At 41.7% G+C, this 25,327-nt stretch overlaps 1 protein-coding gene across 5 annotated transcripts in view; it reads left to right on the top strand.

The window, feature by feature from the left end:
• Positions 1–5,362: 5,362 nt before the first annotated feature.
• The window catches only part of CREBRF (CREB3 regulatory factor), a 65,573-nt gene continuing 45,608 nt past the window's right edge, over positions 5,363–25,327 (top strand). For 4 of the 5 annotated variants that reach the window (XM_027084278.1, XM_027084280.1, XM_027084276.1 and 1 more), the window contains exon 1: positions 5,363–5,458. The gene's annotated coding sequence lies outside the window, so the exon portion shown is untranslated. Of the gene's footprint in view, positions 5,459–6,339; positions 6,981–25,327 lie in introns of those variants that run through there. The other variant, XM_027084277.1, reaches the window with a different exon arrangement.

The raw sequence follows: 25,327 nt of genomic DNA, 5'->3' as shown, positions 1-25,327 counted from the left end.
GCGACTTCTCTTTTGCCAGACTGGGAAGAGGTGATTGGGTAAGTGGGCGAGAAGCCTCTTCATGTCAAGCTGACTGGTTATCAGGGCACCAAGAAGGAGCTGTAGCCAGCTCACCAGGACTTCTGCCACCAGAATCCTGACGTAAGCCTGAGCAGTGGGTGCACCGCCCAGGTTGCAGGGAGCTGATGCCCTTAGGATATGTATGGAAAGGCCAGCAGCCCTGCAGGAGCCTAGATGGGCACTGAGTTATGGGGGTAGATTAATGAGACTTCCTCCTAGTACTGCCCTCTTAACACAGGATAGAGTCCACAGCTGGCATTCAGGTTTGTTAATGTGCTCTAGGTCTCACTGTGACTGGAGTGTGAATTCAGGTACATTGCACCCATTTATTTTATGCATCTCACTCTTGGGCTGGACCTTGTGAAAACAAGCTGGAAACTCAAAACTGGTGAGCACCATCCCTGGTTTTGCTGTAGCATGAGGGAAATTTATGACCTTGTGAATTTATGGGGTGGGGGGGACCTTGGATACCCAGGACCCCCTCACTTCACCCTCAGTTCTCTGAACTTTTTATTATTATTTGTTTCCTTTAGTGACCTTTTCTGGACTCTTTACTTCCTGTGTTTAGAAATCCAGCTTCACAGTTTTACACCAGGTTGGGCCTTTTGGAATGTGCCTCTATTTGTAGTTCAACAAACTGTTATCTGGCTACAGGTCTTGGTTCCTACTTCTTATCAGTCTGTTCCTCCGCTTTCTGTTTTTATTGTCCTATTTCTGGCCTCCCCAACAAGAAGGTCTTATTGTACCTGTCCGTTGGGAGTCTTTCCTACAACAAACACTAGATTGTTCTCACTCCCTGGCTTCCTGGTTAGCTCTCAGTTAGAGTGGCTGATAGTAACAGTGTATCTTCAGCTCAGCACTGACAAAAAACCAAAACCAAACCAAAAAACGAAAACCCCACAGGAACTACTAGATGTCCTGGAAATTTTCAGTCTAGTGAAACAGACAAAACAATTTTGACAGGAATGCTGCCTTGGAAGATAATGGCATCCCAAAACAGTCTTGAGTTGCTTGCTGCCCTCTCCTGCCATGCCACTTTCCCTTCTCTGCTGCTGCTTCTCTTGCAAGAAACTTCCGGTCACATTCCTCCCTGGAAGGTAGAGGAGGGGAAGACCAACACTGTTGAGAACCTATTAGGCATCAGGCCGTGCATTTCATCCTCAAAATCAACTTGTGAGGCAGGTGATGACAGAAATCAAGGGATAGATGGATTAGGAACTTGCCCAAATCAGTTAGCAAGAAAGTGGCCCTGAAACACGTGTCATATTCTTAACAACCAGGTCAGGGCTTCCCCTCTTATAAACTCTTGTATTGTCACCTTCCCAAGTCAGTCTCCTTCACCAGGTTCTGAGTTCTTCCAGGGCAGAGACTGTGTCTTCCTGTACACATTAGGCACTCAACAAATGTCAGTTTCTTTATTGCTTTCTCTTCCCTTATCTGTCACTAAGCAGGCTTGAATCTGCTGTCTACTGATGTGCCTGGCATTCTCTGTAATTCAAGGATGTATTAGTGTTTATGCCCCTTGATTTACTCGAGGAAATAATATCAACACATGTTACGAATAATACAAAGCAGTAAGTACATTAAATGCTCAGTTGGGTGGAAGAAGGAAGGAGATTAATGAGGGCAGAAATAGATATGATAGAAATAAACTTCATAAAAGATATGGGGGGCTTCCCTGGTGGTGCAGTGGTTAAGAGTCCACCTGCCGATGCAGGGGACGCGGGTTCGTGCTCCGGTCTGGGAGGATCCCACATGCCGCAGAGCGGCTGGGCCCGTGAGCCATGGCCACTGAGCCTGCGCGTCTGGAGCCTGTGCTCCGCAACGGGAGAGGCCACATGAGAGAGAGGCCCGCGTACCGCAAAAAAAAAAAAAAAAAAAAAGATATGGGGTCTTCAGCCATGGAGGATGAATAGGATTTAGAGGTTAATCTGTGCCTTCCGACCACAAGCAGTTAACAAGCTCCTATCCTGTGGCAGACATGGTCTGGGTTTGGAGAACGAGGATTCAGGGGAAATAAGTAAATGATCGACTAGGAAAGTGCATTTGGGGCTGAACTTTGGTGCCTCCCAGGAGGAGTAAGAAACCGAAGCTCAGAGCTGTCACATAAAGAACACTGCATCCTATTGAGAGGTTGAGGCTATGGGAAGAACTGATCTTTTCTCTTCCCCCAAAGAATATTTTTTAGGAGGGATGAATGAGGGATGGGTGCCAATTGCCAAACATCAATTAGTATCCCTTTTAGATTCACCCTCAGCAACACTCCAGTTTTCTCAGGAAGAAAATTGGTTTTCAAAAGTGTCAGAAGGACACCGCTTTTCCTGGAGATCTTGATTAATCTTGAGTTAATTAATCTCACTTCTAAAGCTGTGAAATCTTAACATATTACACAGATCCAGATGGGTCTGGAAAGAAAACACAGATTCAAAAGGAAAACACTCATTTAGAAGATATGTGCATGACCAGCAGGCAGGGCTCAGTCTGTGCTCCAATGAAAAATTACACACAGTGCAAACTTTAGGTCAAAAGGAAAGTTAGGACCTGTGGCAATTATTTTAATGCTTTCAGGAGAACTCAAAGTTAGAAGGACCATAGGGAACATCCAGTTCTAGCCCAGTTCCTCCTGGTGAAGAAATTGGAACCCAGAGAGGTCGAGCCCCTCACCCTGGGTCTCATAGTTGGTGGTAGAGCTCCAACTGGGGTCTTGGCGCCAAGAACAGTGTTTCAAATACATCAAGGCTTAAAGTGGGTGAAATGTCTGCATTTCCAATGTCTCTGTAAGGATACAGAGAGTGTGGGTAACCGTGGTTGGTTCTGAGAAGGAGAAATGAGTGGCCCGGGAACAGGGGTGGGAGAGAGGTTTAATTTTCACTGAATACTTTTTGTACCTTTTGAATTTTGTACAGTGTAAACATGTTACCTAATCAAACAATAAAAATTATTTTCAAGAATTCAGTGGAGTCCTAAGTATTACTTTTTTACCCCATTGACTCATATTTGGGTAAAACATAGTTTTCTGACTCAGGCTATCCCAGTATGTAAATGGTTCTGCAATATCAAGGTTAAGCATTTTGGAAGTGGTCATGGCAGTTGGTTACTGCTTTGTGGCTAGAACAAGAAGAGCCTTCCGAAACTCAAAGCAGTGCTATTCCAGAGTCCTAACTCCCTGCCAACTTTGACTGGCAGGATAAAGCCCAGAGAAACAGAAATCAATTAGGAGTCAGTGATTTCATTCACTTCAGAGCAGGAAGTAGTCATTAATAAAGCTTGATGGAAAGGTCTCTGTTAGCCAAAAGTCTGTCCTTTCCAAGACAACAGAACATGCAAAGGCGGTTATACAACGTAATTCATTAGTAAGTGCTTTCAATGGGCAGAGTCTCGTGCTGGGAGAAGAATCTGGGTGGTCCTTGAGCCCAAGAAACTGTTGCCCAGTAGAGGAGGTGAAAATACTTATGTTCAAAGGGCAGTAACAGTGGAAAAGCTAACCATCTGCTGGAGTTTTTCCAAATATAGTATTACGAGAGAGGATTATCTGTGACCTACAGAGATTTAATGCATGAATCTCATGAATGAGTGAGAGGAACATGGCTCAAACTTCCCAAGCTAGTTTTTCTATTGGGGTTTCATTTTTAAACTTCAGTTCGTGTGGAAAATTAGAAGGTGGTATGTTAGACTTAGGAAAATAATTATAGTCCTGCTACTTCTGTGCAATCGGGAAAATACTCATTCCTTCATTGGGTATTGAGACCCTAAGGCATTTTGAAGGATACAGAGGTGAGATTTACTTTTACTGTCCTCTTTGGTATCTACATATACTTATCTATTAATATGGTGTACAAAAGTATTATTTCAGTAGCTGTTTAACTGCTGAAGTCTAAAGTTATCCTTGCTTGTATTTAGTCTGCTGTGGATCTTCTAAATAATGTCCTTGAAACAATCTAATCATACTGTCATTCATTAAGTGCTCACTATATTTGAAGCACTATGGTAGGTGCTTTATACGAATTATTTTCGCTCAGTTCTCACATCAACCCCATGAGCTACTTACAGTGGAGCCTCACGAGGTTAAATAATTTGTGCTGATTCACACACGGTAGAGCAAGGTTTCAAATCCAGGTTGCTATTCAACGAGTATTTAATGACTATGTGGCAGGCATGAAAGGTAGAGGATAAACAATACAGGCTGGTCCTTGTCCTCTTGAAGCTTATGACCTATAAAACTCTCTGGTTCAAAAGTCCATGGTTTTGACATTGACGTTACTACTTCTCTATATGTGTGCAAAGAGGAGCCACCTTTTCAAAGGCAATTACTCCTAAGAGGAAACTGGCATCCTAAAGGAATCTAGTCAAGCATTTCTGTTCCCCAATCGTCCTTTCCCAATGCTTACTAAAATCAGATTTCTGTGCTCAGAAGATGAATTCTGTGCCCTTAAGGAGAATAAAGAGCAGTCTGCAAGCGCAGGCTGTGATGACAGAACTGGTTCTAGTCCCAGTTGGGTCATTTACAAACTGCCTGACCTTGAGCAAGTAACTTAACCTCTCTGAGCCTTAATTTCCCCGTCTGAAAAATTGGTGTATTAGCACTGCGTGTTATTATTAATAGAATTAGGAAACACACACACTGAGGTACATGTGTTACGAAGGCTTGTTTGTCTAGGCGCTCTGGTAGCATTCTGTTTGTACCGTTGTGTACAGATCGCTGTCTCAAAGGTGCACGAAATCTGGTTTATTCCAGCGTCTGGAGCAAACGTGTGCAATAAATATTAGTTGAAAGAATGATCGAACGACTGAAGGCAAGGTCAGTTTCTCAGTGAATTGAGAGGTTCAGATGCGAAGAACATTCATAAAACAGAAAGTGGATGCAATCCCCCTCCTAAGTTAATGCCCTCTGTTTTCGTAGATTCCTTCAAGTTTCAGTGAACTTAAACTGTAAAATGGGCATACGAGCACTTCCGGCCTCACAGCGTAGTTCTAAGGTTAGATAGAATGCAGGACGTGAAAGCATTTGTAAACGAACAGCGCCGAGAAACGTGAGGGTAGCTGGCTATCAGACGGCCCACGCCCACAATGCAGCTGCAGGCGCCGAGCCCCCGCTCCGCCCCCTCTTTCTGGTTTTTCCCGGCCACCCGCCCCTCCCGCGTCATGTGATAGGGGTGCTTCACCGGGCCGATCTCCTGATTGGCCGGGCTGCAGGACGCCTCGCGATTGGCCCGAGGCCGGCGGGCCCCCGCCTCCCTCCTCCTCCTCGCCGCGGCCCACGTGAGGGGGGCGAGTCACGCGATTTCCGGGAACCCGTCAGGAAGGACATAAACAAAACAAACCCGAGGAAGCATGGAGAGGGGCCGCGGCCCCTGCAGCGGAACCGGACCCAGCCCCTGAGCCGCCCCCACTCCCACAGGTGAGCTCCGCTGCCCGCCACCCGGAGCCCGCAGGGGCCAGGACTAGGGGACGAGCCGGGCGGGGGGCGGAGGAGGGCCGCTGGCCTAGGAGGTGGCAGCGCCGGGGCTTTGCGCTGGGCCGGCGCGGGGCGGGGGCCAGGACCAGGGCAGAGTCTGGGGGCGCGCGGGCCGCAGGCTGCCGCCTGCCGGTCACGGGGGTTCTGGCTCCCCTCCCCCACCCCCGGCCCGGGATGGTTATATAAAAGCGCGGGGCGGCGGTAGAGGGAGCTACGGGCGGGAGGCAGGCTAGGCCAGGGGTGGGCAGTGCCGGGCGTCCGCCCTGCCAGGCCGCCCGGCCCTTCACCGCTGCCTCGGAGCCCGGGGCCGTGGCTGCCGGCAACCGGCCTGTCAGAGAAGCGAGCGGGTGGGAGGGGCCGGGGAAGGGAGGGGAGGCGAGGCTGGCGGGGGAGGACGAGAGAGAGGGGCGTGTGAGGAAGGGCCGGGGCCACGAAGGTTGGAACCAGGCTGACAGGAGACGAGGAGGCGCGGGCTGGGGGTTGGGGGGCTCCAGGCAGGGGTGTCTCGGGGGTGGCCGCTCCCCTTCCCGTCCCCGCCCCGGCGACTGGCGAGCGGGGGCCTCCCTCCCGGGATTTGTTTATATGTCTTCTCAAAGCAGCTTGAAGCGGCTTGGAGGCGGAGCTTTCTGCGCAGAGTGGCAGGTCTGCTGTCCAATGGAGCAGGCGGATGAAGGCTGCCAAGCCAATGAGAGTAGGGGAGGCGGTGCCTCGGACCCCCAAATGGTTGGCTGTGCCGGGGCGGGCCGGGTGGGGCGGCCATGTTAGATGGGAGGGGACCAGTGGCGGTGGGTCACTGAGAGGGGAGGAGACAGGGCAAAGGGCAAGGGAGCCGGGCCGGGGGCGTTTCGGGTGTCCGAAGGCGAGTCATATCGGACGATGAAGTAGCTCAGGGGAGCTTGACCCCGACCCACCGCTCTCCCCACCCGAGCAGAGGAGGCAGGGAAGTACCGAGGGCAGTCTAGCCGCCCCTTGGGGGTGGTTCCTGGGACTAGATGGAGCTCAGTCTCTGGATTCGCCCTCTTTCTCGGTCTTACGCTTCCTGACAAACCCGGCCGCCAAACCCTGTAATTGCCCTCCTTTAACCCAAGAAGGCAAACCTTTTTGCTGTTTCTGAGCGAGCTTGAGCCTTAAGAAGGTACTTGGATAACTAGCGGTCTAAATTTCTGCACCAGGCCTCAGATAGAAGCAGTGAGGAGGAAGTTATGTTTTTCTGGATTTTGCACAGAGGAAGCCAGGACTAGAAAAGCCGAGAAAAGTTAAGGGCTGGGCGGGGTCTCCGTTTTTTCATCAGGATACCTTCTAAAGATCAGGCCCCTCGTGTTTGCCCTAGCTTAGTAGTAATTTGCCCCTCCTGCTTACATAAATTAGTAGCTAACTTAAATTAGCTTCGTGAGAAAACTGAGCCATGAGAAAATTATTTAGGTTTGAAGGTTCTTTAAGACTCTGTCTTGCGAATACCCTGCAGGTGAGAAATAGGATCAAGAGCTGACTTATTTCTTTTTAAAAAAGCAGAAAATAAGATTTCTTTGTAAATCTTGTGATTTGTGGTAAACTGTTTGTCACTTGGTTGTACTTCTAAATATTTTTTCCCCATTTTCTTGTAATCCACAATAGCTAGGAGAAACACCAAAGATGAAAGAGGAAATGGTATGAGTAATTAGAAAGTAACTTATTTTACTTTATTTGGTTCACGATTATTTTGGCATCTTGTCCGCCGTATTAGATGCTTAATTTAGTTTCATGTTAACATAACCTTACAATCTGTGACTGCAATGGTATTGTCAAGGGTACCAGGCTGTTGTTGCATCTTTGGTTAAACACTTATGGTTAGGAACGTGCCTTAGGTATATCGTGCAGGGGCTATTCAAGAGTTGACTGTTTTTATTTAGGAATTTGCATTATCTCCTATTTTGTTAATTGGAGAAAAATAATAATTGGTAAATAAATGATTTATCGATTTCTGTATTAATTTGATATGATTGACTCACAGTTCTGTTAAGAATGATATATGAAAATATAATCCCTGATTATTTGATAGACTTCAGCTATTAAATATAATTTTTATGACAAATAAAAATATTACCTTATTTTTTCTCTTATTCTAAGAATGGTAAATAGATCCAACAGGACTTATTTGGATGTAATTCTTTTATATGATTGATAAAGCATCTTTGGAATTTTTAGACTAGTAAGCATAGAAGAGGCTAAATATATCCAAAAGAAGAGATTTGGGATCCTCCACTTACTATCCCATTTTCTGTCTGTCATGACAGGGGGAAACAAGCTTTTACAAAAACTATGTCTCGTCTGGTTTACTAGTTTAACATGTGTGGGTTCTTGGATGCCAGTGTAAGGAATAAAGGAATAATTATGGCTCCTTGTGGTGGTGAACTAAATACAAGTGACAATGAAAATACAGTGAGTTTGCATATTGATTCTATTAATGTAGCACAGTTTTAAAAGATTAAGAGAACTAAATTCCCTGTTCACTTTTAAAGTTTAGTTTTTAGTCAAGATTGACAACTATGAGACTTTCAGTGATTCAGCAGAGGTTTGTTTCCATGTGGGTTTGTACTTGGATGTTTTGGGGATGAATCCTCTTTCACCGTATTCAGTAGTTTGTCTTTCAGAGTAGATAAACTCTTAGACTGGACATAAATTTGTCAGATCATTGGTGCTAATGATTCTAAGATAGTGTAACCTGTACAGACTTCCTGTACAGGGTCAAGTAGTAAATATTTAGGCTTTGTGGACCAGGTAGTGTCTGTAACAGCTACTGAGGTCTGCAAATTGTAGCATGAAAACAGCCATAGACGATATGTTTGGGGCTATAACCCAGTAAAACTTTATTTATAAGAACAGGCTGTATTTGAAGGCTGTAATTTGTTTGTCAACCCATGTTCCAAGACATCAGTCTCTGGGTTTTAAGTACTTAGATGTTAACTTATTGCAGCATATATAAACGTGAACTTCGAGTAATATTTGAGCACTTGCAGAATGTACATATCTCCTGCCTTGAAGAATTTTTAGACTAAGAGCACATGGCAACATTGTATTCTATATTTTTATTTTATTTGCAAATAGGTGTTTTCCTGAAAAACCATTTAAAGTAAATGTTGGACTATTAAGTCCTATTTACTTTAGAGATGCATTGTGATTGAAAAAAAATTTGGCTTTAAGATGTCTCTAAGAACCTCAGTATATTCAAGGGTATGGTCCTGTTGAGGTTTAAAAGTGCATTTAACACATCATTCGTAACAAAACTGTACAGCTGTTTGAAGAGAGGTTGGTCAAGTGAATAGATAACACACTTAGCTCTTATTTATATATTTTATATATATACATATAGTTAATTTGGAAGCCACATTGATTGTGTTGTTGCCTGAGATGTTTCTAGAATTACCTAAATAAGGTGGAGTGCTTTTTCAAAGAAGACCCCCAAAATTTTTAGGTTGCCGCCACTCCCCTTCCTTGGAAAATGTCAGGTGGTGCTAAGTGCCCAATGAAGCAGAGATGCCGTAACTAAAAATATTACACAGGCAAATACTTTTTCATGTGTAGTTTTTTGTTTTGTTTTTATGTAATATTTCACCAGTCTTGTTGATTTGAACTGGATTTCAAGCATGAGCATGAAAGTTCAGGAAAGAGAATATATTGACCTCTTAAAGCTGAAAAGCATCATGTGGCGTTCAATCTTGTTTCTAGTTCTAGTTAACCTATGTTTGCCTGGGTGACTATGAGTAATTCAATTTATTAATTTGTTAATAGTGGGGATGTTTTTCTATCTCACAGAGGGATATTGGGAAATTGTTAGTTATTGTGTTCTCAAACTCTTGTACTTTGAATATGCTAATGCTTCAGGCCGCTTGAAACCACATCCCAAATCTGGATTCAATTTTCTTTCTCTTAGTGATTGCCTCTCAGTTTCTCTTTATTAGGACTTTCCCCACCCTACAGCATTTCTCTACCCACTTAACAGCGAGCGACTTGAGGTCAGAGTCTGCCTCTTATTTCTATATCTCCAGTGCCTCACACCTTTTAGTGCTTCTGAACTACTTAAATAAATGAGTGAATCGCTAAAAACTGCTTATCTGGAAGGCAGTGAAGTCAGTCTGCTATTAGTAGAGATGTTGGGCTTTCTGACTTGGAAGGGAGTAATTAATCACCATCTTCTCATACAAAAAGTCTTCATGTTGGGCTTTCCTGGTGGCGCAGTGGTTGGGAGTCCGCCTGCCGATGCAGGGGACACGGGTTCGTGCCCCGGTCTGGGAAGATCCCACATGCCGCGGAGCGGCTGGGCCCGTGAGCCATGGCCGCTGAGCCTGCGCGTCCGGAGCCTGTGCTCCGCAACGGGAGAGGCCACAACAGTGAGAGGCCCGCGTAACGCAAAAAAAAAAAAAAAAAAAAGTCTTCATGTTAAAATTGACCCTTTCTTGTAAGGAAGTTTATAGAGAAGCTATTTCGATGATGTCTAAAAACCCCTTGAATTCTTTTGTTAATTTTTTTCAGGTACATTCCGTTAGTTAGACTCATTGAATATTCCTTCCAGGTGCGCACACTCCCAAAAAACAACAACAAAAAGACCTTGTGCTTTGTCCTTGGATTTGTCATTAGCTCTTGGCACACTTGGTCTTTGGGTGTTTGGCAAATGTGAGTGAAACCTCTTATTTCTTAGCTGTTTGGGATAATTATTCATCTATGTAGCAGGGTCCCTTTGGGGGAGAAGCACTGTAAAATCATTCTGGCTAATAAGTCTGATTTACCCCAATGGGGAAGGCTAGACGTGGAGGGAGTTTGATGCAGGGGACTGCAGTGGTACTTTGTGACTGCAATCCCATTCCATTGCCAGCCAAGCCTTGTATGCCTTTTCGTGACAGTATGCCTTTTTTTTTTTTTTTTTTTACAACTTAGAATTTTTATTAAAACAATCATTTAAATTACAACAATCCCCCAGAATAGAAAATAGCCTTCCCTGGTCTGGCCCTGACAGGAGGCCCCATAGTTAGAAGGGTGGTTTGACATCTTTGAAAATGGATGGATGGAACTTCCCTGGAAGCCCAGAGGAGCCAGCCTGGCCCCAGGGCAGCTGGGAGAGGCCATCTCCCCGCCAAGGCCACCCCCTCCAGGGGCCTCCAGGCCCCAGCCCTGTCAGCGGGTGAAGCTTAGTCATTGTCACAGGTTGTCAGTCTCAGGACTTGCGGTTTTGATTTGAAAGAGAAAAGAGAGGGAGAGAGAAAATGGTACTTTGTGACTGCAATCCCATTCCATTGCCAGCCAAGCCTTGTGCGCCTCTTCATGACAGTATACCTTTTCAATGCCAGTTCATGACATTCCTTCCAAAAATCTATATTGGAACTCTCCTGCCCCAACAGCTTTCTAAACTACTCATCTCTCCACTAATTCCCAGCAACTCTGATCATCCTGTCATTCTGTCCTTTTAACGCCAAAACCACTTTTACATTTTTTGTTACAAAGTCATGTTTCCACTCATTTATCTTTGGGTATTATTGATGTTGACAAGTTTCTGACGAAAGCGTCATGAGCTTGCTGATTTTTTGTCCTTCTTCAGTTTTCTTCAGATTCTTTGTTGACACTTATTTTCTTCCGGATAATGTTTTGTCTTGGCGAATTTAAGCTGCCCCTTTTGTTTTGTAGAGGAAGTTCCTTTGACTGTTACACACCATTCCTGGTACAATTTGCCTTCTTCCCTATTATATGTTTGCCATTCACCAAGAAATTTAAAGCATTATGAAAACAAAACTTAAAATGTCCTTGATGTTATAGGGAGAAACAAGGGGCAGGGTGGATATACTCTTGTTTGAAAGATTCACTGTACCCTTTTTTTTTTTTTCCTGGCCTCACTGCTCAGCTTGCAGTATCTTAGTTCCCCAACCAAGGATTGAACCTGGACCCTTGGCAGTGAAAGCACTGAGTCCTAACCACTGGACTGCCAGGGAATTCCCTCACTGTACCCTTTAAACAGCAAGGCTTCAAACATCCTACTTGTGTTGTAAAAGATGAGGTAGACTTTATAGCTTTTTGAACTGTTTTTAGTAAGAGTTTACATCCTTACTACTGAATCCTCTGCTGGAGTTGCCCATTCATGAGTAGAGGAGACAGACATTGCAGTTCAACATTATAGTATTTAGAACAACATGTCCTGAGAATATGGAAGATGGGCTACTAACTCTGCCTGGGCAAGTTGGAGAAGCTTCCCAGAAAAGACGGCATTTGAACTGGGTTTGAAGACTAGTGAAGGAAGTCAGGGAAGTCTAAAAGGTGTACAAGATGTGTAGGGTGGGGTTGGGTATGAGAAGGCCTCAACTAAGGCAGAGGTGGAGATGGAAGAGGAAGGGACTACTTTGTGAGATTTAGGAGGAAAGAACATTTTTGCTTTCCCTTGTCCTTTAATTCTCTTGGGCCTGCTTTGCACTCAGGTCTCTGTAGCTCTGACTTTGGTCTCTTTCCCCCTAGTTTTTAGTTTTTCTTTTAGCCCCTCATCAAGGTCTGACACGCCTCCCTTCTGTCTTCTCATCTGTGGTCACCAGGTACCTTTGATTCTGACCCAGTGTGTCCCTTACCTTTACTTCATCTCCTTGCCGCCATCCCTTCCTTTACTCTCTTTAGGTTTCCTTTCCCTTTTTTGAGTCTTACTTTTCATTTTGCTCTATTTAAAAAGAAAACAAAAATTCTTTCACATTACTGTTTATTTTGCATATGAACAGCAATATATGTCTGAGTTGATTCCCTCTTGGGAAATCTTGTGAAATCAACTTGTCTTTGATACCTATCTAGGTACTAATTATCCATCTCTATGAATTTCCTTTTTCGAAGCATTTTTCTTTGTATTCAGAGTTGTCACTTCTCATAGGCTACAGTGCAGAATATTACTAGTTATATCTTGTGTTTTTTACTTCTTATGTGCCTTAAACTTGTTCTGTGATGAGACCCAATTCAAATCTCACCTTGCCTGAGACTTTCCCAGGTAGAGATGGCAGTACTCTTCTCTCTAGTTTTATAGCCTTTTCTGAACACCTCTTTTTAGAACTAGCTTTATTGAGGTATAATTTACATAAATTCACACAATTTTTAGTTTTGACAAATGTATGCAATTGTTTAACCTCCTCTGCAGTCATGATATAGAATGTTTCCATCACCACAAAAAGTTCCCTCGTGCTCCCCTTCACCCCAGCCCCAATTACTGATTTACTTTCTATCACTGTAGTTTTTTCTTTTCCGGAATTTCATATAAATGCAATCATAGAATGTGTTGTCTTTCGAGTCTGACTGCTTTTACTTAACATAATGCTTTTGAGATTCATGTTGTTTCAAGTTATCAATTGAGTACTTGTTATTATACGGATGTACCACGATTTGTCTGTCCATTTACCAATTGGTGAATATTTGGGTTGCTTCCAGATTTTGGGCTACTGTGAATTAAGCTGCAGTAGACATTCATGTACAGTTCTTTTAAATACCTGTTTTCACATTCCCTTTCATTTTGGAGGTCGAGTTGCAAAATGGTTAAGAATGAAAGTCCTGGAGTTACCTGTGTTCCCAAACAAGCTTTTTGCTAATTCTGTGGTTTGGAGAATCTTTTTTTCTTTTTTTTTTTGCGGTACGCGGGCCTCTCACTGTTGTGGCCTCTCCCGTTGTGGGGCACAGGCTCCGGACGCGCAGGCTCAGCGGCCATGGCTCACGGGCCTAGCCGCTCCGCAGCATGTGGGATCTTCCCGGACCGGGCCACGAACACATGTCCTCTGCATTGGCAGGCGGACTCTCAACCACTGCGCCACCAGGGAAGCCCTTGAGAATCTTTAAGATTCCCTACTTGTAAAATGGGCCTGGTTGGAGATTGGAGCAAGCTGGAAAGCACAGGTCCGTTTCAAGCGATAACTCTCACTTCAGTTCAAGTGATCTTCCTGAGAATATGTACCCAATGTTGTCAGGTCTGATATTTCTCCCCCAAGGGAGTGGCATTTGATAACAGGATACAGAAATTTTATATGAAATTTCCAACTTAAGTGCTGGCAGTTAAAATTTAATTTTTTCAAAACACTAATGTGTGGGCTGAACAAAACTCATATGTAGGCATTGATTTGTGGCTGCAATCCAGTTTGAGATCTTTGCTTTAAATCTTCAGTTTTTTGGGAATTCCCTGGCGGTCCAGTGGTTAGGACTCGGTGCTTTCACTGCTGGGGCCAAGGTTCAATCCCTGATTGGGGAACTAAAATCCTGCAAGCCGTGCAACATGGCCAAAAAAACAAAGCCTTCAGTTTTTTGTCTCTTGTTTTAAAATGTACATACTCTTGGTAGAGTGAACTTATTAGGACCTTGTTACATTTGTTTTATAGCTTAGAATAATAACTTGCTGATTTTCTATCTCCCAGGTTAAAAACTAATGAATTACTGTAAATGAATTTTATTCTGTTTTCTGATTGTAGGGGGATATAAGAATTATGAGTGTCTAATGGAAGGGTGGGACCAGATTCTTTTTACTCTTTGTATTTCTCTTCTGAGAGCTGCTGATACTATTCAAAGCTATGTTTTCCCAGCAATTGGGATAGTCTGCCTCCTTTGATTTATTCTGAACCCTGTTGAGACAAGTATAGTATAGATTAAACTGTGTGTTTGTATGTGTGTGTGTTCGTTAGAAACTGTGTAAGGTATTACGAGTACAAAGATAAATTTTGTATAAATCCATTCCCTCGAGTTGCTCAGCTTCTTTGGTGAAGCCAGTATAAATACTATAAAAAAGATAAATTGTATGTAATTTTTTGAACAATAAGAGCAGTAATTTCTCTGAAGAAGCCTTTCCCCTTGTAATTTATCCACCAATTCTTTACTGTGTGTAGAGATGACTCGTTTGCAACTTTATGAATTACTTTGTGACTCCAAAGATTCTTTTGCTGATTAAACCAGCATGTTGAACATTTCACCCTCATAAAGCTGGAGCGAGGGTGTTAAATGACCTGTGTTGCCTGCATATCCTTTATTCACCCTAGTTCCAGGCAGTTGGGTTTTTGTGATGATTAAGTGTGGAATTCAGACAATCTAGGATTCTGAATTGAGTTTAGGTTTATACATTCAATAGCAGCCACATCCCAGGAACATCTTACACTGACGGAGGAATCAGGAAACAAAAAATAGCCACCATTTATTGTCTGTTTTGTGCCAGGGCTAGATTCCTTACATATTATCATGAATCACAATATCCCTGCAAAGTAAGAGGGGGAATTCTTGTATTTACAAATAAAAGAAGGCAAGTAAGAATCTGGAATGAAATTCCAAATACTCAATTTTAAAGCAGAACATTTTATCTTGAATCTAGAGTTTGTTTCTCAAAGAGCAAGTCTTTAGGAGTATTGGAGCCAAAGAGGCAGGCAGCCTTTCTCAGTTTTGAAAGAAATGATTGCAAAACTGTATTCACAACCTCTTTGTAGCCCTGCGCCACAACCTCTGTACCTCTATAGTCCTGAGCTGGTGGTTTATATAGCCCATTTCACACTAGGAAGGAATTCGAAGGGAATTTCAAAATTGTCTCTAGTATACATTCATGCTACTTGTGAAAAGCATCAACTCTGAGAAGGGAGGGAGGAGACAATAAATTTTGAGGAAGAGTCCAGATCCCTGATAATAAGAGCACTGAAGTTGTTAGGGTATGTCCCCAGTGTCCTCTATGATGGATGTTTCCCTGCAATCTTGCTGGACGGCTCAAGTGTGATCTCACGTGCACCGCTGTTTTTATGCTGCTACCTTTAATTGTACTGTTCCCTTTTTACATCTTGTAGATTTTTGCAGAACAGCTCAGAAAACGAAATGATTCTTTAAAACTCCAATGTTTAACCTGGATAAAGTACTTTGTCTTAGTTAAAAATGTGTGTGTATGAGAGAGAGAGAGAGAGAGAGCGTGCATGCGAAAGATAGAGAGTATAGTACAACATTTATTAGTCCAGGGGCTTCCCTGGCAGTCCAGTGGTTAAGACTCTGTGCTCCCAATGCAGGGGACAGGGTTTGATCCTTGGTCAGGGAGCTAAGATCCTGCATGCTGCATGGCGTGGCCAAATAAAATAAAATTAAAATTAAAAAAAGAACATGTATTAGTCCAGTGCCTGGATTCAGTTGGTTTAAATAAGTTTTAATCCTCCTCTTTTCCTCTACCCTCTCCTCCATAGACAAAAATTATTTCAGGTCTTTAAAATTGACTGAAATTCAAACACTACTGTTCCTGGAAATTTAAAAGAAAATTCAGGAGTACAGTGTTAAATATTTTTACTATACAATACTACAGTGGTTCAAGACTCAAATGAACAAGCTTGTACAGGATACTTTGGAGCATTTAAAAGAGACTTAATAAATATATACTGAATGACTGACTTCTTTGTAATGTACTCTTTCTACATGAAGAACGTCGCACCTCTTGACTCCTTATCCAGAATGACCTGTGGTCTTAGGAGATTTCCTGTTTGCTGTCAGTCAGCTCTTGTCTGCATGCCTGTGCTGGGCATAGCATTGCTTTTGGCACTGTGGTGAAACAGACATGAGATGTAATGGTCATTCTCAAAAATTTTACAATCTCTGGTAGAAGAGGCAAGGGGTTGGGGAGGAGAAAGAGGAAAAACGTTATGGGCAAAGGCATGAAAAGCTGGAGTCTCACTGCTGGACATCCTTAGTGGAGTGAAGTGGGCTTGTAAGTACTTCAAGGATTTGGGGGAAAATTGTAAGACCAAACTAATACTAATGTTATATTTATCAAAGAGTAGTGGAAGATGGGGTTGGAAAGATAGTTTTCTTGTGTCTGAGTATTTTGAATATTATCCAAGAGATAACGGGAGTTGCTAAAAACTTATGAGCACAGTGCTAATATGATGTGGTAGTTTAGGGAAAATAATTTTATAACGGGGCATAAGAACTGGAGAGAGGGAGAGGCTGAAAGCAAGAAGACATACAGGGCAAATATTGGGATGGTAAATAGAAAATGATGAGGTCCAAGCAAGGGTTGAGAAGGTGGGAAAGGCAAAGTCAGACAGGTACATGCATGCTCTGTACAAGGTAAGTCGTCAGTGTATTTTTGATAAACGAGACTGACGTGATTTAATAACAAAGCAAGTGGGGAGGAGGAAAGAAAGAGTCAAGGCTGAGATCAGTGTTACATGCCTGGATGTCTGAGAGTGATGATACTATTGGCAGAATAGGAATGTTTGGGTGGGGAGGTGGCATGTTGTGTCCGAGGTCATGGGATGCGGGTGATCCAGGGAAATACCTGGATCTCAGATGGTAGGGATGGTGCACTGGTGTGTTTAGGATGAAGAGGTAGATTCGAGAGTTCTCTAGAGATGACTTTTGAGGCACTGAGAGTAGAGATGGTCTTTGTGATGATAGGTTTGCACAGAGGCATCCATTTACTGGCTGACCTTGGACAACTCTTGTCCTTGCTGAACTTTTTAAATTCATGTACAAGTGGTTAGACAGAGGGTGGGGGGGTGCTAATACTAACCCTAATTACTTCACTAGGTTTTGTTAAATGACAAGGTATAGCAGTGTTTCTGTAATCTGTAAACAGTTACATCAAATATAAACTGTATATTTGTTACCAGGAGTAATCAAAGGTGGCTGGGGTTAGAAATGCATTCTTTGGTTCTATCTAAAACTGTCTCATGCTCTTATTCTTGTGCTTTGAACAACTTAATTGGCAGGTATCAAGGCTGCAGAAAGACCCTACTAGTATCTTAACCGTCAGTAGTTTTCAGAAATAAAAACTCTTCCCATTCACCTCATGCTGATCTAGAAACCTGCTTTAATGATCTTTCTTATTGGTTCCCAAAGTGGTTTAAATAAGCTCTAGTGTGTTGTCTCTGTAGCCCAAAGATTAACGTTGTGCCAAAGCCTTTGGAAAAGAATTGAATAAAATTCTGAGAGGGCTTGTGTCTGTCTAAGACAGAATTCCAAGGAGAGATCACTTTTGAGATTTAGTATATTTTCTTAGCTCCTCAGGATCCTCAGGAAAATGTGCTTTTAATTATTTAATTAAGATATTGTGGCCAACCTAATTTACCCCCTTATTTTTTAAATTCTGAGTGTGAAGATAAAAGGAGACTATTGGGTTGACCCAGGGATAAAGAGTTCACAAGGTGTTATGGCAGAAGGATCCATATCCCGATTGTATTAACATCTAATTAGGATAACCATCTACATTGAAATTTACTTACTTGTTTTTCAGATTTTGGAGTCTAGAGAACTGCTGTTGAAGGGCAGAGAGTAGCAATTTCTCTGCAGTCATGTTCACAGGATTTATATTACATGATGAAGGGAGAACGCAGCCCCCGCCTTTTCTCCAATGCGTTCCTTGCATAGTCAGCCTCTTCCTCCTCAGTGGTTTGGAGATTTGGGGATCTCTGATTTCTACTGTACCATGAAATAGGTAGTGGCTTGATTTAGTAAGCATCTGAAGGTTTGTTTTGTTGAACTCCTGCTAAGTAGTTTTCAGAAAGCAAGGAATTGTCGAGTGGGACATTTGAAGTGTAACAGTTTGGATGTAGTGTGTGGGGGTCCTTCCTCCTTCCCTCCCCCTCTTCCCTTTCTTTCATCTTGGGGATTAAATCTCAGGAGGAATGACTGATTTAAATTAGGGGTCAGGACAATTACCACCTACAGAGAGAGAACCCAAGAACTCTGCCACCTGAAAGAAATGATGAACATGAACTAGCAGAGTTTAGGAAAGATCAAAATAAACCGTGGTATATAACAGTATAAATGTGTTGGCCTGTTTTACCACAGACTTTTTTTTTTTTTTTAATTTCCTTGTGGTGAATTCCTTGGTGGTCCAGTGGTTAGGACTCCGTGCTTCCACTGCAGGGGGCACGGGTTCGATTCCTGGTTAGGGAACAAAAACAAAGATCCTGGAAGCCATGCACGGCGTAGCCAAAAAAAAAAAAAAACAATAATAATAATAAAAATTTTTCTTGTGGTAAAATAAACATAAAATTTGCCATTTAAACCATATTGTGTACAATTCAGTGGCATTAAGTGCATTGACAGTTTTGTATAACCATCACCACTGTTCTGAAATATCCAGAATATTTTCATCACCCCAAACAGAAACTGTACTCTCCCAGCCTCTGGTAACCTCTCTTCTCTTTCTGTCTCCATGAATTTGCCTATTCTGGTACTTCATATAAGTGGAATCGTATATTATTTGTCTTTTCTATCTGATTTATTTCATTTAGCATAATGTTTTCAAGGTTCATCCATGTTGTAGCATGTATCAGAATTTCATTCCTTTTTATTACTGGGTAATGTTCCAGTGTGTGTATATACCACATTTTGTTTATCTTTTCATCTGTCAATGACCACTAGGGTTGTTTCCACCTTTTGGCTATTGGAAATAATGCTGCTCTGAACATGGGTGTACACGTATCTGTTTGAATTCCTGCTTTCGATTCCTTTGGGTATATATCCAGAAGTGGAATTGCTAGATCATATTCTATGTTTAACTTTTTGAGGGACTACTAAACTGTTTCTCAGCTGTATTGTTTTACATTCCCACCAGCAATGCACAAGTTTTCTGATTTTTCCATATCCTCACCAACACTTGTTATTTTCTCTTATTTGGATGATAGCCATCCTGATGGGTATGTCAAAAAATTTTAACATCTACTCTGATGATTCAGAAGTGCTGCTTGCTATTGTGAGGAACCAGTTCCCTCAAGATAGTAAAAGGGAGCAGTGGCCTAAGGCAGTGACATATAAAAGAGGAGCTGCAGGGATTCTAGCCATCATATGCAATATCTGCTTATTCATAGACATTTTTATTTATAAAGAGGTTTATATTTTTCTTGATGTCAACCTTTTTTTTTGTAAAATATGTGGACCCTTAGGGATCAGCTGAAACCCTCAGATTTGGAAGGGGCACAATTTAGGAGCCCTTGGGTATGTGTGAGCTGCCTGGGCCACACCAGTCAGCTCTTGGATTTGGCTTTTAAGGTTTGGATTAGTGTTGTGAGCAGTCCCGGGGATGAACCTTTGTAAGAAGTCCTTTGATCTTTCCTATTATTTTACTTGACCTTTTGCCTTGCCTAATGTACATAGTAAGCCTCAACATATTTTCAAACGGAGAACCAAAAAAACGTAGGGTAGGACCTGGTGGAAAGGGCTATGAAAAGAGATTGAAGCTGCGGCTCTCTTCAGGTGGTACCATTGCTGCTCATAAATAAATCATTTGCCCCATCTCATTGCTTTAGAGAGGTAGTTCTCTGTTACTGCAGTGTCTTCCTGCCCCTAGGAGCTGTTGTTGAATAGTTTTGAATGAGCCCAGGTACAGAAAATCTACTGGTAAATATTGTTTCTGATGGACCACAGTCTTCTCTCCCTTGAAAGGCTCACAAAACTGTATTGGGACTGGTGAGCCAGAGCTGTGAATAAGAAAGTAGTAACTAGGGGAATTAATTTAGCCTTTCCCCTAGCTGTCGTTGGTTTTTGTTTTTTCGGAATAACTACTAGTCCTTGAGGTCAGCTTGAGGGCAGGGTGGAGGATTTTTTGATCAAATAAGTTTGAGAAATGAGATCTGCTCTGTTCACCTGTTGGGGTCTGTAATGCACATTAACACCTAGCATCTTGAAGTTTCCAAGAAATTCTGCATAAAGGCAGTATAAGTTTGGTTAACGTGGTGTTTTCCTAACCTCACAACCCTTTTGTTGAGTAACCATTTAACATTCCTAGGGACAAATATTCCTCAGGTCACACATTGGGAAATTAGATCATTAACTTTTTATGTACTTTAATATCAAAAACTTTGAATAAAATATGGATATTCTTGAGACCCACAGAAGTGTGAAGGCGTCCCCAAAAAGCATGTTGTTACACCTTCCTCCTCAGTGTCACTTGGCCATCTAAGTATTAATGTGCCTTTTGTATATGGCTCCCTGGTATAGGAGGTAGTTTGTTTTGTTCGCCTTTTTTAATAAATTTACTTTATTTATTTTTGGCTGCATTGGGTCTTCATTGCTGCACGCGGGCTTTCTCTGGTTGTGGTGAGCAGGGGCTACTCTTCATTGCAGTGCACGGGCTTCTCACTGCGGTGGCTTCTCTTGTTGCGGAGCACGGGCTCTAGGCGTGCGGGCTTCAGTAGTTGTGCCATGCGGGCTCTAGAGCGCAGGCTCATTAGCTGTGGCGCACGGGCTTAGTTGCTCCACGGCATGTGGGATCATCCCGGAACAGGGCTTGAACCTGTGTCCCCTGCATTGGCAGGCGGATTCTTAACCACTGCACCACCAGGGAAGCCCTAAGAGGTAGTTTTGAAGCAGTGTGTCATTATGGAAGATTCTGTGTAACGGTGTAACTGTAACGGTGTAACTGCTGTAGCAGTCCTTATTCTTCTTTTTCCCTTCCACTTTTGGGTGGGGAATTTTGCTCTTCTTGGTTGTTTCACAATAAATGTTTGGAACAGTACCAAGCATTTCTGGAAAATGGGTGCAAAATGTTGGGAATGAGGATAGTTGGTGTTGTGACCTTTAGTCATTAGTTTTAGAGACTGGGAGAGTTTATCACTGAAAAGAGGTTCTACTGCTTGGGGTAGAATTGGCCCTCCCCCATCCTGTTTGCTGCCACCTAAGAGACTAGGAGAAGCAACTAAGGACCTTTATCCCAGGAGAACAAGCTCAACCCTCTATATGGTGGATACCCTCTTTTTGGGAATTGGTGTCTTTAAAATATACAGCTTTGTTGTCAACAGCTGTCACAGATGTTGAGTTTTTAAGCTGGAATAGCTGTGGGAGAAAAGAATGTGTTGGCAAAATACACCTATTGATAATAATCACCTTTCAGATTTAGTTCATTGCTACATCCTAATTTAATATCTCATTCAATTCTCATAACACCTCTATTACATAGTTAAGGGATAATAATTGTAATTCCTCAGTCTGGGAGCTAAAGCATACATTTAACTAACTTGCTCTAATTCATAAGGCCGTTTAGTTTTTTTCTTTTTTTTATTGAAGTATAGTTAATCCACAGTGTTGTGTTAGTTTCAAGTGTACAGCAAAGTGATTCAGTTATACATGTATATGTAATATTCTTTTTCAGATTCTTTTCCCTTATAAGTTATTACAAGATATTGAGTATCGTTCCCTGTGCTATACAGTAGGTCCTTGTTGGTCATCTCCTTTATATACAATAGTGTATATGTTAATCCCAAACTCCTAATTCATCTCCCCCACCCCCTGCTATCCCCTTTCATGACCACAAGTTTGTTTTCTATGTCTGAGTTTATTTCTGTTTTGTAAATAAGTTCATTTGTGTCATTTTTTTAGATTCCACAAATAAGTGATTATTATATGGTATTTTTCTTTCTCTGTCTGACTTACTTCACTTAATATGATAATCTCTAGGTCCATCCATGATGCTGCAAGTGGCATTATTTCATTCTTTTTTATGGCTGAGTAATATTCCATTGTATGTATATATACCACATCTTTATCCATTCCTCTGTCAGTAGACATTTAGGTTGCCTTCATGTCTTGGCTACTGTAAATAGTGCTGCAGTGGACATTGGGGTGCATGTATCTTTTCAAATTAGAGTCTTCTCCAGATACATGCCCAGGAGTGGGATTGCTGGATCATATAGTAACTCTATTTTTAGTTTTTTAAGGAATCTCCATGCTGTTCTCCATAGTGGTTGCACCTATTTACGCTCCCACCAACAGTGTAGGAGGGTTCCTTTTTCTCCACACCCTCTCCAGCATTTATTATTTGTAGACTTTTTAATGATAGTCATTCTGACTGGTGTGAGGAAACACCTTATTGTAGTTTATTTATTTATTTTTTCCTTATTGTAGTTTTGATATGCATTTCTCTAATAATCAGTGACATTGAGCATCTTTTCATGTGCCTCTTGGCCATTTGTCTGTCTTCTTTGGAGAAATGTCTGTTTAGATCTTCTGCCTATTTTTTCACTGCGTTGTTTGTTTTTTGGATATTAAGCTGTATGAGCTGTTTGTATATTTTGGAAATTAATCCTTTGTCGATGGCATCATTTGCAAATATTTTCTTCCAGTTCATAGGTTGTCTTTTCGTTTTGTTTATGGTTTTCCTTTGCTGTGCAAAAGCTTCTAAATTTAATTAGGTCCCATTTGTTTATTTTTGTTTTCATTTCCATTACTCTAGGAGACAGATTCAAAAAAAATCACTGCAATTTATGTCAAACAGTGTTCTGCCTATGTTTTCCTCTAGGCGTTTTATAGTATCCAGTCTTACATTTAGGTCCTTAATCCATTTTGAGTTTATTTTTGTGCATGGTGTTAGAGAATGTTCTAATTTCATTCTTTTACACGTAGCTGTCCAGTTTTCCCAGCACCACTTATGGAAGAGACCGTCTTTTCTCCATTGTATATTCTTGCCTCCTTTGTCATAGATTAATTGACCATAAGTGCATGGGTTTATTTCTGGGCTTTCTGTCCTGTTCCATTGATCTATGTATCTTTTTTTTGTGAGTACCATACTGTTTGATGACTGTAGCTTTGTAGTATAGTCTGAAGTCAGGGAGCGTGATTCCTCCAGCTCCATTCTTCTTTCTGAAGACTGTTTTGGCTATTTGGGGTCTTCTGTGTATCCATACAAATTAAAAAAAATTTCGTTCCAGTTCTGTGAAAAATGTCATTGGTAACTTGATAGGAACTGCATTGAATTCTGTAGATTGCTTTGGTACTATGGTCATTTTAATAATACTGATGCTTCTGACACAAGAACACTGTATATGTTTTCGTCTCTTTGTATCATCTTCACTTTCTTTAAATCAGCATCTTATAGTTTTTGGAGTACAGGTCTTTTGCCTCCTTGGGTAGGTTTATTCCTAGGTATTTTATTCTTTTTGATGTGATGGTAAATGGGATTGTTTCCTTAATTTCTCTTTCTGATATTTTTTGTTAGTATATAGAAATGCAACAGATTTCTGTATATTAATTTTGTATCCAGCAACTTTACCACATTCACTGATGAGCTCTAGTAGTTTTCTGGTAGCATCTTTAGGATTTTCCATGTATCTGCATATGTATCTGTATCTTCATGTCATCTGCAGACAGTGAAAGTTTTACTTCTTTTCCAATTTGGATTCCTTTTATTTCTTTTCTTTTTTTTTCTTCCTCATTGCTGTGGCTAGGACTTCCAAAACTATGTTGAATGAAAGTGGTGAGAGTGAGCATCCTTGTCTTGTTCCTGATCTTAGAGGAAATTCTTTCAACTTTTCACCATTGAGTATGATGTTAGATGTGGGTTTGTCATATATGGCCTTTATTATGTTGAGGTTTGTTCCCACTATGCCCACTTTCTGAAGAGTTCTTATCATAAATTGATGTTGAATTTTATCGAAAGCTTTTTCTGCATCTACTGAGATGATCATATGGTTTTTATTCAGTTTGTTAATGTGGTGTATCACACTGAATTAATTTGTGGATATTGAAAAATCCTTGCATCCCTGGGATAAGTCCCACTTGATCATGGTGTATGATCCTTTTAATGTATTGTTGGACTTCGTTTGCTACTATTTTGTTGAGGATTTTTGCGTCTATGTTCATCGGTGATACTGGCCTGTAATTTTCTTTTTTTGTGATATCTTTGTCTGGTTTTGGTATCAGGGTAGTAGTGGCCTCATAGAATGAGTTTGGAAGTGTTCCTTCCTCTGCAATTTTTTGGAATAGTTTCAGGAGGGTAAGTGTTAACTCTTCTCTTAATGTTTGGTAGAATTTGCCTGTGAAGCCATCTGGTCCTGGACTTTTGCTTGTTGGGAGTTTTTTAACTAGTGATTCAACTTCAGTACTGGTAATTAGTCTTCGTATTTTCTATTTCTGCCTGGTTCAGTTTTGGGAAATTGTTCCTTTCTAAGAATTTGTACATTTCTTCTAGGTTGTCCATTCTAGTGGTGTACAGTTGCTCATAGTCATCTCTTATGATCCTTTGTATTTCTGTGGTGTTGGTTGTAACTTTTCCTTTTCCATTTCTGATTTTATCGATTTGGGCCTTCTCCCTTTTTTTCTTTTTCTTTTTAAAAATTAATTAATTTATGGCTGCTTTGGGTCTTTGTTGCTGCGTGCGGACTTGCTCTAGTTGCCTCGAGCGGGGGGGCTACTCTTCATTGCAGTGTGCGGGCTTCTCAGTGTGGTAGCTTCTCTTGTTGCAGAGCATGGGGTCTAGGTGCACCGGCTTCAGTAGTTGTGGCACATGGGCTCAGTAGTTGTGGCTCACAGGCTCTGGAGCACAGGCTCAGTAGTTGTGGCGCACGGGCTTAGTTGCTCCACAGCATGTGGGATCTTCCCAGACCAGGGCTTGAACCCGTGTCCCCTGCGTTGGCAGGTGGATTCTTAACCACTGTGCTTCCAGGGAAGTCCCTCTCTTTTTTCTTGATGAGTGTGGCCAAAGGTTTATCAATTTTGTTCATCTTTTCAAAGAACCAGCTTTTAGTTTGTTGGTCTTTTCTATTGTTTTTTTTAGTCTCTACTTCATTTATTTCTTCTGACCTTTATGAGTTCTTTCCTTCTACTAACTTTGGGTTTTGTTTGTTCTTCTTTAATTGCTTTAGACTTAAAGTTAGGTTGTTTATTTGGGATTTTTCTTGTTTCCTGAGGTAAGCTTTATTGCTGTAAACTTCCCTCTTAGTATTACTTTTGCTGCATCTCATAGGTTTTGGATTATTACGTTTTCATTTTCATTTGTCTCTAGGTATTTTTTAATTTCCTCTTTATTTCTTCAGTGATCCATTGGTTGTTTAGTAGTGTATTGTTTAACCTCCACGTGTTTGTGTTTTTTGCAGTTTTTTTCATGTA

Source organism: Aethalodelphis obliquidens, unplaced genomic scaffold (genome assembly GCF_003676395.1).
Source record: "Aethalodelphis obliquidens isolate GAN/ISIS:26980383/991018 unplaced genomic scaffold, ASM367639v1 scaffold52, whole genome shotgun sequence".
NCBI lineage: Eukaryota > Metazoa > Chordata > Mammalia > Artiodactyla > Delphinidae > Aethalodelphis > Aethalodelphis obliquidens.
Note: the sequence above shows the minus strand (reverse complement) of the source record. Positions and strands in the feature narration are given on the sequence as shown.